Here is a 14333-nt window from a genome sequence, read left to right on the forward strand (position 1 = left end):
TGCTCCAGAGCGCTCAGAACCTCAGATTGGAGCGAAGGTTCACCTTCCAACAGGACAACTACCCTAAGCACACAGCCAAGACAACACAGGAGTGGCTTCGGGTCAAGTCTCTGAATGTCCTTGAGTGGCCCAGCCAGAGCCCGGACTTGAACCCGATCTAACATCTCTGGAGAGACCTGAATAGCTGTGCTACTTTCAAAATGTGGAAAAAGTCAAGGGATCTGAATACTATCCGAATGCACTGTATATTCTTTTTTAAATGTAGATGTTCCAAAGGCGCCCATCAGTGGCTTGTATGCGGCTTGTATTCGTTGAGGCCTGGCGATGCTAAACGTTTTTATGTTAATTTACGGTCAATTTAACATGAGACCGGCATTCTTTTGCATGACAATAATCGTCTGACAAAATGTCATGACCACCACAGCCCTAGACATAGTATGCAGTTTTCAGGGACCACTTTTGGCTCGTGAGTGCTACTTTCAGAACTACTGGCTAAAAAGTATACAAAAGTACTGGAGAATCTCTTTAAGGTGGGTAAAAGAAAAACAGTAAATATATGTGTGGTGGGAGCTATAGCATACAGAAGGCATGTACTGTAGATACTGTATGCTCAAAGGAGACCACCTTTCACTTCTACAATTTCCTGAAAGTTCAAAGCCCCTATAATGTGTACTTTGAGCTTTAGATTGGAGGTAAAGGGCGATTAACTAGGGGGTCGAGTGAGCAGGGTGAGATCAAGGCACACTATATGAATTCAGAGGGAATCCAACTCTGTCGTTGGTTGGCTAGCTTGTTTTGTTACTTGTCCAAGACAACCCATAAGCTACTGATGTAAACACTGATGTAAGTCCACTGACAAACAGGGAGACGATCTAAACAGACACAGAATACCCTCTCCTTTCACTGATACACGCTGACATATCAGAGAGTACAAGTTTCAGTTCATTCTGATTGTGGACACGAACCCTCCATGTATGATAACAGTTCTTTCACCAACCCAATGTAACTTCACCCCTCTCCTACTCCTGTCTGTTGGAGGCCTATGGTGGGCAGACTGGTATTGACTTCCTTCTGTATGCCTGTTCGTATGAGTCCTCCAGTCCACACATCCCGTCTCCAAACACATGTGAGGAGGGGATATCGCTATAAGGCGTGACAGCTCTCCTTTACCATATTCAGGACCACTATAGTATGGACTCATTTCAAATGTGTATTAGAATACTACAATATGACTTACCCCCTTCAGAGTAGAACACGTCGACAGTCAAATCGCCAGGCATGGAGAAGGGCAGAGGAATACGGGGAGAATTAGAAAACATCAAGAGACAGAGGCACAACCTCTTTCACACTACCAACACAGGTCATGTGACTTAGTAAATTGTTTGTCAATGCTCAATTCATATTTTGGTATTTTTGGTATTTTATTAAGATCCCCATTAGCTGTTGCAAAAGCAGCAACTAATCTTCCTGGGGTCCACATGAAACATGACATAATACAGAACATTAATAGACAAGAACAGCTCAAGGACAGAACTAAATAGATTTTCTTTTAAAGTTCTGGATTTGGGAACTGTGAAAAGACCACTGGTGGCATGTCTGGTGGGGTAAGTGTGTGTGTCAGAGCTGTGTGTAAGTTGACTACGCAAACAATTTGGGATTTTCAACACATTAATGGTTCATGTTCATGTTGAAGTCGGAAGATTACATACACCTTGGCCAAATACATTTAAAGTTTTGACAATTCCTGTCATTTAATCCTCGTAAAAATTCCCTCTTAGGTCAGTTAGCATCACCACTTTATTTTAAGAATGTGAATGTGAAGAATGTGAAATAGTAGAGAATGATTTATTTAAGCTTTTATTTCACTCAATTAGTATTTGGTAGCATTGCCTTCAAATAGTTTAACTTGGGTCAAATATTTCGGGTAGCCTTCCACAAGCTTCCCACAATAAGTTGGGTGAATTTTGGCCCATTCCTTATGATAGAGCTGGTGTAACCGAGTCAGGTTTCTAGGCCTCCTTGCTCACACGCTTTTTCAGTTCTGCCCATACATTTTCTATAGGATTGAGGTCAGGGCTTTGTGATGGCCACTCCAATACCTTGACTTTGTTGTCCTTAAGCCATTTTGCCACACCTTTGAAAGTATGCCATCAACTGTGTGAAGTGCACCAGTCCCTCCTGCAGCAAAGCACCCCCACAACATGATGCTGCCACCCCCGTGCTTCACGGTTGGGATGGTGTTCTTCGGCTTACAAGCCTCCCCCCTTTTCCTCCAAACAAAATGATGGTCATTATGGCCAAACAGTTCTACTGATGTTTCATCAGACCAGAGGACTTTTCTCCAAAAAGTACGATCTTTGTCCTCATGTGCAGTTGCAAACCGTAGTCTGGCTTTTTTCTGGCGGTTTTGGAGCAGTGGCTTCTTCCTTGCTGAGCGGCCTTTCAGGTTATGTCGATATAGGACTCGTTTTACTGTGGATATAGATACTTTTGTACTTGTTTCCTCCAGCATCTTCACAAGGTCCTTTGCTGTTGTTCTGGGATTGATTCGCAGATGTCCTAACCGACTTGCCAAAACTATATCTGGTTAACAAGAAATTCGTGGAGTGGTTGAAAAACGGGTTTTAATGACTCCAACCTAAGTGTATGTAAACTTCCGACTTCAACTGTAGCAGCCCTAGGGCTATTCATATTTCTAGCATTTGCATATACGTTTTGCGGTACTGGCCACAGTGAGGTAAGGGACTACTTACATGCTTTGTAGAGATGGTGAGGATTGTGTGTCATAGGAAGGGGCAGAAGGTAAGAGGAGAGCAAATTTGTTTTTAATCTTGTACACAATGTCATTTTTCAAATAAATACATGTACAGTACCAGTCAAAGGTTTGGACACACCTACTCATTCGAGAGTTTTTTTTACCATTTTCTACATTGCAGAATAATAGGGAAGACATCAAAACTATGAAATAACACATATGGAATCATTTAGTAACCAAAATAGTCACCTGGAATGCTTTTCCAGCAGTCTTGAAGAAGTTCCCACATATGCTGAGCACTTGTTGGCTGCTTTTACTTCACTCTGCGGTCCAACTCATCCCAAACCATCTCAATTGGGTTGAGGTAGGGTGATTGTGGAGGCCAGGTCATCTGATGCAGCACTCCATCACTCTCCTTGGTCAAATAGCCCATACACAGCCTGGAGGTGTGTTTTGGGTCATTGTCCTGTTGAAAAACAAATGATAGTCCTACTAAGCGCAAACCAGATGGGATGGCGTATCACTGCAGAATTCTGTGGTAGCCATGCTGGTTAAGTATGCCTTGAATTCTAAAGAAATCACAGACAGTGTCACCAGCAAAGCACCCCCACACCACCTCCTCCATGCTTCACAGTGGGAACCACACTTGCGGAGATCATCAGTTCACCTACTCTGTGTCTCACAAAGACCCGGAAGTTGGAACTAAAAATCTCAAATTTGGACTCATCAGACCAAAGGACAGATTTCCACCAGTCTATTGTCCATTGCTTGTGTTTCTTGGCCCAAGCAAGTCCCTTCTTATTATTAGTGTCCTTCAGTAGTGGTTTATTTGCAGCTATTCAACCACGAAGGCCTGATTCACGCAGTCTCCTGTGAACAGTTGATGTTGAGATGTGTCTGTTACTTGAACTCTGTGAAGAATTTATTTGGGCTGCAATCTGAGGTGCAGTTAACTATAATGAATTCGTCCTCTGCAGCAGAGGTACAGTAACTCTAGGTCTTCCTTTCCTGTGGCGGTCCGCATGATAGCCAGTTTCATCATAGCGCTTGATGGTTTTTGCGACTGCACTTGAAGAAACGTTCAAAATTCTTGAAATGTTTCGGATTGACTGACCTTAATGTCTTAAAGTAATGATGGACTGTTGTTTCTATTTGCTTATTTGAGCTGTTCTTGCCATAATATGGACTTGGTATTTTACCAAATAGGGCTATCTTCTGTATACCACCCCTACCTTGTCACAACACAACTGATTGGCTCAAACGCATTAAGAAGGAAAGAAATTCCACAAATTAACACACCTATTAATTGAAATGCATTCCAGATTAGGGTTAGGTCATGAAGCTGGTTGAGAGAATGCCAAGAGTGTGCAAAGCTGTCATTAAGGCCAAGGGTGGCTACTTTGAAGAATTTCACATTTGATTTGTTAAACACTTTTTTGGTTACTACATGATTCCATATGTGTTATTTCATAGTTTCGATGTCTTCACTATTATTCTACAATGTTTGAAAATAGTAAAAATAAAGAAAAACCCTTGAATAAGTGGGTGTGTGCAAACATTTGACTTGTACTGTATATATATTTATATAATGGACTAAGGTGAACTGGGCAATCCCATATCTATGTGATGCATTGCATGTCAACATTGTGTGTCCTCCCTTTCAAGTTCAGCTGACAGTGATGGCTCTTTAATGTCAGATGAAAGCTGACTTGGGGGACGACACACACACATAGATACACCCACGTGAAATTCAACGGCAGCCAAAGAAAAAGCTACAAAACCCTCTAAACTGCCTCCAGTGAATGGCGTATGTTAAGTGAATCCAACGGTTTCACAGCTCTTAATGCCATTCTATGGATTATAGATTTTTTATTTGCTTTCTGCTTTGGCTGAAAAGCCGTTTTATCAGTGCCATTACCCCTGTAACGATTAGAGACAAAAAGTTAATTATGTAATTATAGAGCCAATAACTGACTTGTCTGGTTTACTTTGCTCTGGTAAGGATTAAACATTATCTCTCCTGTGTGTGTACACATCACATCATAACCAGGCAGCGGGCTGCGAGGACAGGAGATTAACACTTAGAGAAGCAGACTCTAAATTGAATTCTACAGGCCGATGGCTGTCTGAGAAGCCATTAAGTAATCACAACATTGCCCCTTCGAATAAATCCACCACCCACCTGCCTCTGCTGCCTCTCTACATACAAGGCAGCAGGGTTTGTGTGTGTTTGTGTGTGGTATGGTTTTCCATTTTATTGACTGTGAAGGCAAACTTAGCCCCGGGCTGAGAAAATAACAAAACTCTCAAATGTCTATATCAGCCCCAAAATGAATGACAAAAAGAGTATGATGTGATAGATAAAAGAGAAATTAGCATTTTTTAAATAACGAAATGACAGAAAACAAATAATGAATATTTTCACACTACTTAAGGAGGGATTGAGTGAAAATCCTCATGAGGTAATGCTTAACTGATATTTATTCAGTGCTGCACATCAGACAATGTCAATTGTCTTGGGGACATTGTCTTGGGGTGGAATGGGTTTAAGTGTAGCTAGAGACTGTACACCAGATAATGTAATATAACCAAAGCTTTTTGGTGTAAAGCCCCATACAAACCGCTGCCATATAATTTTCAACTAACCTGTATTTGGCGATACCTTTTTAGTTGTCGATTCGGGCAAATAAGTATATTATAAATGATTGTGTCCAGTTGCAGGTGGTTCATTTGAATTTAGAAAATGCTCTGTTAGTAACCCTTTCCGCTCACAGCCCCTGTCATCCCGTATACGGATTTTGTCATTGATAAGCGCCTAAATTGGAATGCAGATGCTGTACAGTTACATGCGGTACATGACGTCAGAGCTCCTGTTCTCCGTTTCACAGCGCTGTATTGGTTTTGACTGACAGCCGTTATAAAGTTGAGCACCGTGCGCGACAAGAAGATGCCCGCATCTCTACCGCTAATTGGGCTACTTGTGCACATTTGTTGTTGTCTGAGTGAACCAAGAATCTTTAGTTATATCAAATTATCTGGTGTACAATCTGTAGCTAGTTTATGTGGTGCACTCCTTTATCAAACCAGCAGCCCAGAGTTGAGGAGAAGTTCCTTTGGAAGCCTTTGGACTAAAACACCACAGGGAAACGGAAGTATAACCTCAGCAGGAATCTTAAAGGGTAGTCACACCTGTACATCTGTGTGTGTGTGTGTGTGTGTGTGTGTGTGTGTGTGTGTGTGTGTGTGTGTGTGTGTGTGTGTGTGTGTGTGTGTGTGTGTGTGTGTGTGTGTGTGTGTGTGTGTGTGTGTGTGTGTGTGTGTGTGTGTGTGTGTGTGTGTGTGTGTGTGTGTGTGTGCGTCTGCATCTGTGGTGGACAATTGACGGACATGGAAAATGATAACTGCGTGAGGAGCTGCGGTAGCTGTGGTCTGTATGAGGTGCGAGTAAGGAGTCTGACTCTTCACAGCCCGACACCACCTGTCACCGCGGCGTTCGCTCACCGATCTGATGTTGACGTCCACGCCGGTCCGAGCCATCATGTCCACAGCCTCCACGCAGCCTTGCTTGGCTGCCCAGTGAAGCGCCGTCTGAGAACACACACAGACAGAGGGGAGGGGCCAGTCATTCAACACTGAGACTGCTCCTACCATACGCACCCACTGACTGAGTGACTGACTGGGTGGAATCCTGACTAGGAACTAGGCTATGTAACATGTAAATAAAGCACTGATGTCAATGGGAGATTTGTGCAGAGGTTTGAGTTGAAGTTCTTTTGTACATATCTAATAAGAAATTGTATGGTCACAGATACTATTCAAAATCTTTAATGAAGGCATATTTCTTGAGTCAAATTTCAGTTAGGACTTACTACGTTTCAGTGTTACAATAGAAGGTGTAACCGCTCTTCACTCAGGCCAACTGTCAATTAATATAAGAAGAATTGTACATCTACACAGCCTCCACAACAGCAGTGACACAAAAAGAAAAAACATGAATGGCTCATTTAAATAAAATGTCCCTTTGAATTTAATTCATGCCTAATTTGCCTAAACAGATTTGGGTGTGAAGAATGGCCAGGCACTGTGTCTGCTCTGTAATAAGCTAGCTTAATTCGGCCCAATGTTGAGTTTATTGATGCCTCACTAAAGAGCCAGATTCAAGGACAGTTATCCAATTTCTATTGTGTAGAACTGAATGAGTCCAAATCAGATCATTTCATGTATTATAATGAATCGACTGGTAACTAGCTACACAATTAGGGAACACAACAGTCTTATGGGAGAGAGAGAGGAACACGTAGTACACACACCCACACAAACACAAACAGAGTCATTGAAGCCCATCTATAATATTGATGTTTAATTCTATATACTTACAAACTTGATGTCCAATTTACGGGGACGGAAGAAAAACAAGACGAAAGGAAGGAAGGAGTGAAAGTTTAATGTGTGATCACTGTTCTAACCATTATAATCAATCACAGTGTGATACACGGTGGGTATCATAACCTGTGTATCTTTTTGTATTATGTCCAGATTCCATCCCTGTTCTGCCTTTCTCCAGAGCAGCTATTCTTATTGTCCGCATGGACGTATTGATGTAGAGCCGGGACGTTAGCCATTCCGCTCCATCCACATTCCCAGTCGAAGCACATCAAAGTAGAGAGAGGTGAGAGGAGAGGCATGCTTTGATGGGTTCACTCTCTGACATGTCCATTCATTGACACCTTTGGTCCTATTCTGTTCAGATTTGGCATGGGTTCAAACTAAACCCTTCAATCAACAAGAGTTCCCCGTAATCTTCCTTTTAAGATTAAGATAGTCCCCATAGAGAATGCAGGGAACTATAGTAACAGTAATCTTCTTGTCCTTCTGAACTGATTCTTTGTATCTTTTAACACAGAGACTGTTAAAACTCTGCACGTTTGTGCTTCCACCCCATCCCTTTCATAAGGACACACAGTGTCAACCCTGGCCTTTCCTACCCCGGCCCGCTCCCTACCAACCTCACACTGTCACTACCATGTTGCGGTACAGTAGATTAGATGAAACAAATAGAACAGTGTTTCCCACTGCTTTCCAAGCGTTTAATTATCTCTCGCCAATGTATTTCATTCAGCCAACAACCGAGAGCGCGGAAATCTAGCAGAAACCAATGGCTGGGAGGAGGGAAAAAAAATGTCTGTCTGCGGGATAGCTAATGGGAGTTATTTTGGGTTCCTGCAGCAGCCCCCTTTAAGTGTGTGTGTGGGGAGCGCATGCATGCGTGCGTGTGTTAATGTAGACTGACCACTGCGCCCGTCGAGGCGGGATGCTGCCAAGCTGCTTTAACCGGCCTGGTTTCATTACAAGGTGCTAACCGAGCTCTGTGATGCCTGTTGGGGTTCTTCCGTCACTCAGCAGACTGTTTGGCCTCCCCAACGCTCCAGACACAAACTGATTAAAAACGCTTCTCCATCCAGGTCTGGAGCTATTGTCACTCGCCATGTTATGATGAGCAACTGTGACCAGTATCTGACTGTCCACTTTACATCAACTATTTAAAAAATTGAAATATGTTTTGCTGTTAAACTTATAGGATTAGTAATGATGCACATAGTTGCTGAGTACAATACAATCGAACAGTATCATATTGTGCTTAAACCAGTACCTACTGTTTACAAAATGTCCCATGTTAGTTAGCATTATAGCACACTATAATTGCATTAGATCTACTGTGGCCATAAGGTACAACCTTTCTTTCAACAGGGTGTTTTAAATCCGGACCATGAATAGAGAGAGAAGCCTTCTGGGAGGTATCTGCCATGCATCATGGGACAGTTTGACAACAGTGACCCTGTTCAAACTGGTAACGGCCATCCGACCGTCTGCTACCATCAGATTGGCATCTGTGGCCCTTTAGTGGGTGGTATTCTGGTACAGGGATGAACAACAAAACCAGTTCCCAATGCCCATCTGAAAGCAGCAGGAAAAAGAACATCAAAAAGGCGTAGATTCTGCTTCTTCCATTTTGATCAAGTGAAGCATAAAAAGAAATGTAATAATCTCAAGTGGCAAGGGTTTACACCATTGATGTTGTTACTTCTGCATGGTGGGGCCCATGGAGCTGATATCGGGGGCTATACAAACTGACTGAAGGAGGGAGAGTTTTAGGAGAGGCCATATGGACGAGGTCTTTTGCTTTGGAGCCTTTCAATAGACAGCTTAGAGCTTGTTTATGCAGTCTCACTCAACGCTGTGTGAAATTCCTGCTCTGGCTTCAGCAGTTGCCTTTCAAAGCCGGACTGTGGCAATAGGCTACCATATGCGCTGCTGGTTGAAACATTCTCAACAGACATACCTCAACAAAGTTTTCATAGCAAGTGAAATAATGCCTTTGTGTTGTAGCATACTGGTGTAGAGCCAGTTATAGATAAAGTATTGGTTGGGGTTCAACTAAACCAAAGTAATGCTGAATTTCTGTACAATGACAGTGGCAGTGAAATTCTGTGTTTAAACGCACAAAATGTTCAAACAAAAAACCTACATAACCCCCCCCCCCAACAAAATTTCATGGAATTGTTTCATTCTAAGAAAAAACGATCAGTAGCTCTCATCTGGTGAGGACGGTATAGTGGTATAAATCTGCCTTCAGGCAGTGAAAGCTGTGTGTTTTTTCAACTATTAATTACCATTCAATTACAATATCATTACAGACCATGATCATCTGGGCTCCGGCGTCATGTCTGCATCCCAAATGGCACCCAAGTCTCTAAATAGCTCTATGGGCCCTGATGAAAAGTAGTGCATTATATAGGGAATAAGGTGTCATTTGGGACCTAGCCCATGACTACAGAGTGAGATAAAATCAGTGGATACAGTAATTTGGATTCTCTGGCCCATCACACTGACTGACCGCTAATACTAAACAAAAACTCAGATGCCTGAAGAAAGGCTTAATAGAAAATAACCAGCCCTGTCTTGGCTGACAAAAGACATTGTGTATGTAGGACAGTACAGTATGTTTTTATTCAGCTGTGTGTGTGTGTGTGTGTGTGTGTGTGTGTGTGTGTGTGTGTGTGTGTGTGTGTGTGTGTGTGTGTGTGTGTGTGTGTGTGTGTGTGTGTGTGTGTGTGTGTGTGTGTGTGTGTGTGTGTTTGACTGTAGGGTGATAGGGAGAACCAAGGCATGTCAGAATGTATGGAGGGTGTGTTTGTGTGCCTTGCAAAACAAGTCCAGCTTTTGTTTGTTTTGTAGATAAACATATGCTGTCACGCTCTGATTTGTTTCACCTGTCTTTGTGCTTGTCTCCACCCCCCTCCAGGTGTGGCTCATCTTCCCCATTATCCCCCGTGTATTTATACCTGTGTTCTCTGTTTGTCTGTTGCCAGTTCGTTTGTTTGTAGAACCTACCAGCGTTTTCTTTCCCTGCTCCCGCCTGTTCCTTGCCCCTGTTTTCTAGTTTCCCGGTTCTGACCGTTCTGCCTGCCTTGACCCCTGCCTGCCTTGACCTGTCGTTTGCCTGCCCCTGTTTAAAGAATAAACGTTTGTTTCTTCAACACTGTCTGCATTTGGGTCATACCTTAAAACGTGATAGTACAAACTGGCCATGACTGACTCAGCAGACTTGGACCAGCTCCGCAACGCAATCTCCTCCCATCATTGGTAGGCACGAGGAGTTGCTTCGCGGTCTGATGGAAGGGTTCCAGGCCGTGGCCGAACGTCACGACCTAGCATAGGACACATTGCGGGAGCAATTTTGTGGGCTGTCTACTAGGCAGCCTACCATGACGGCTACCTCCCAGTCCTTCAGTAACCCGGCTGGTAGCAGTGCCATCACCCCGGTTTCCCGGGAACCACGCTTACCTCCTCCAGAGCACTACGATGGAGAGTCGGGCACCTGTCGGGCGTTTCTCGCTAAGTGTTCCCTTGTCATGGAGCTGCAGCCTTCCTCCTTCCCCTCACACCGCTCTAAGATAGCATACCTCATCACGCTGATGGGCTACGGCCATTTGGGAACAACTATGCTTCAGTCTGGAGGGATTCGTGGCAGAGGTGAAGTTACCCCAGCTTCGGCAGGACTCCCTCAGTGTAGCAGACTATGCGGTGGATTTCCGCATACTAGCAGCGGAGGGTGCCTGGAACCCGGAAGCGCTGTTCGACACGTTCCTGCACAGATTATCGGAGGAAGTAAAGGATGAGCTTGCAGCCCGGAAAGTACCGACGGACCTCTACGCACTCATCGGTTTAACATCCAGATCGATGGTCGGCTACGGGAACGTAGGAGGGAGAAGATGTCTGATTGCGGTCCCAATCGCTCACTCAAGGATCCCACCTTGCATCTGATGAACTCCGGAAGTCCCTGGCGTCTACGTCCCCAAGAGGATCCGAGCTTACCACCGAGATCTCTGAAGATTGCTGATTCCCCTCTTCCCGAGCCGATGCAGCTCGGCAGGGCTAGGCTATCACCAGCCGAACGTGTACGCAGACTTGACACCCAGAGTTGTCTGTATTGCAGTACTGCCGGTCATTATGTGTCTTCCTATCCCTTCAAGAGACCTAGCTCATTCGTTGGAGTGAGTTCTCTGGTGGGTCTTAAAGATCATTTTTTCTCTCCCCCTTACACGCCCCCTTCTCCATGCCATCCTGCTCAGGGGCGACCAGTCCAAGTCTCTCCAGGTGTTCATCAACTCGGGGTCCGATGTGAGTCTTATGGACGTTACCCTGGCGTCCGAGCTAGGCATCCCCGCTCAACCCCTCTCCATTCCCTTGGATGTTAGAGCGCTGGATGGGTGCTCTATAGGCCGGGTCACCCACAATACTACTCCTATCAACCTATGAGTGTCAGGGAACCACAGCGAGACGATCCAATTCCTGCTAGTTGAGTCTCTGCAGGTTCCAGTGGTATTGGGATTCTCTTGGCTCCAGCGACACAATCCCTCTATTGATTGGGCTACTGGTGCCATCGTGGGCTGGAGCCCGTCCTGCCACACTTATTGCCTGAAGTCAGCGCTGCCTGCCCCGAGACATCTTCCTGGGGGCTTGGAAATTGCCCCGGACCTCTCTGCCAGCCCCATAGAGTACCAGGACCTCCAGGAGGGGTTCAGTAAGGCCACTGCCACTTTGCTTCTGCAGCATCGACCGGTATCCAAGAAGGTCAAGCCAGATGCGCTGGCACGCTGCTATAGCCACGCGGCTACACCCCCGGAAGCAGAGATCCCCCCCCTCTCCAAGATCATTAGCCCCTCTGCTGTTCGTCCTTTGTTGCCCCGTACCCTCCGTATACTTCCTACCTTTCCTGTGTATAGAATTAAAACCATGTCTCACAGCCCTTTGTCTCCTGTTTCCAGGCTCAACCCCTCTCCCCCGTCTCATCGACGGCCAACCGGCGTACATGGTGAGACGGCTCCTGAAGGTTCGACCTCGGGCAGGGGATTCTGGTTGACTGGGAGGATTATGGCCCGGGGGAGAGGTGATGGGTCCCCGCTAGGGACATCCTGGACCCAGGCCTCATCTCTAGAGGTACTGTCACGCCCTGATCTGTTTCACCTGTCCTTGTGCTTGTCTCCACCCCCCTCCAGGTGTCGCCCATCTTCCACATTATCCCCTGTGTATTTATACCTGTGTTCTCTGTTTGTCTGTTGCCAGTTCGTTTTGTTCATAGAACCTACCAGCGTTTTCTTTCCCTGCTCCCGCCTGTTCCTTGCTCCTGTTTTCTAGTTTCCCGATTCGGACCTTTCTGCCTGCCTTGACCCCTGCCTGCCTTGACCTGTTGTTTGCCTGCCCCTGTTTAAAGAATAAACTTTAGTTTCTTCAACACTGTCTGCACCTGGGTCATACCTTAAAACTTGATACATGTCAGAAATTGGATGTTGGTGTGAATCCCATTTAGTAGACTTCTGAATAAATGTTCTTCCTGTTTTAAAGAACAGCGAGACACCCAACCTTTGACCAATCTTTGACACTGCCGGAGCACTATGAAAGAGCACTATGAATTATCAATGCTTAGCTAATTGAAATAAAAGTATTGGGGATGTTTTGTTTTAGCTGTAAGCCAACAGCAACATTTTTGATCAGTACAGAAAGGAGGCACATGGACAATGTAAAAATACCACTACTCACCCCCTTGGTTTCCAGCAGCAGGTTAACACAAAACAGTTGTAGAACGGCCATCGGGCAGTACAATTCATAGGAGAAAGAGAATATTGAATATTATGTTATGTTATAGTATAAGATGTCATTCCTATAGGAGTAAGTTACATCCTGGACACTCCCTGAGGTTGTGGTCAGAAATATTAATATTAATAAAATATTAATATTGTTCAGTTTTGTCTGCAGAATTTGTCAATAATGTATTATTTGATCATTTTAATCATTTACAAAATTCATCCTATCATGGTTCAGCTGGTTGTTGAGATTTTTTAAACACCTTCCACCTTTAATCATGGATAGAATCAAAAGTTTTGGAAGGGGGATAACCTGTCCTTTTTGTCACATGTTCTTCTCTAATCTGGCTCTCCTGTCCCTCTGATAAAGGTGGGGAGTCTCTCTCCCTTCATCCCTCTCCCTCCCTCCATCTCTCCATCCTCCGTCATTTCGTTATGCTAAGAAGTTTACTAACTGCTTGTTTGTTGTCGCCGGAGCGTCTGATTTCCTTAAGACCGTTGTTTTGTAAGTGCTCAACTCTAACGCCAGAGTTTCAGTGGAAAGGAAGGGATTGGTTTAACCAGCCAGTGGGCCAGTCAGATAGAAATGAATACAGACGTGTTAGCCAATAGGTGGAGGAGAGGGGCTGTCGATGTGCAGTATATTTAGTGGGGGTCTGAAGAATTTAAACCTGTGTCATTTGAGTCCACCGCCTGTTTCCCCATTGCTCACTGGGTAAATCAAGGAGGCCATTTGAAGAGTAGAGGATATACACTTACTATGTTGACGTCACACTAAGTTTCCTCTTCATCTGTACAATTTGGCATAGTACTGACTATTCAAGAAGGTACTATGTATTTGTTTTGGTAAAACATCAAACTGCAGAAATAAAACAAAAAAACAAAGCTACTGTATCTGGACTACATTTCTGTGTGAATTACCAACATAACAGATAGGTTATGGCCAGTAAAACAGGAAGGGAGGATGGTAGGAGAAATACTGGAGGCTACTTACAGTGATGAAGTCCTGGTGAGAGCGTCAAACACATGGGAATAGAGTGCAAATGTTAGGCATCTGGGAAAAAATGGGTCTAATCCATTACCATAATATTTATGGTATTTATCATAACTTTTTCATGTGCACTGTATTATAAGAAAATCCTCCACTATAAGTACCAGGTGGCTTTCAGAGGATCCTTATCTGAAGATTTCATCTTTAAACAAGGTCAATGACATCAACATTGCGATCTGACAGCTTTTGTGGAGGTGAAATGGTCCATGAAAACCTGATGTCTCAAGAGAGGGCGACAAGACAGCTACTATGTGCTGGTTCAATTCTGTGTGACAAAGCTTGATGGGATTGACTGATAAGGGATCAAGCTACCTTTCCTGATGTTTGTTTTTTGTCTTTCAATCTCAGTAGCCTCAGTAGCTAGATGCCCATCAAACACATC

The sequence above is a fragment of the Salvelinus alpinus genome, chromosome 15, assembly GCF_045679555.1.
Source record: "Salvelinus alpinus chromosome 15, SLU_Salpinus.1, whole genome shotgun sequence".
Classification (NCBI taxonomy): Eukaryota; Metazoa; Chordata; class Actinopteri; order Salmoniformes; family Salmonidae; genus Salvelinus; species Salvelinus alpinus.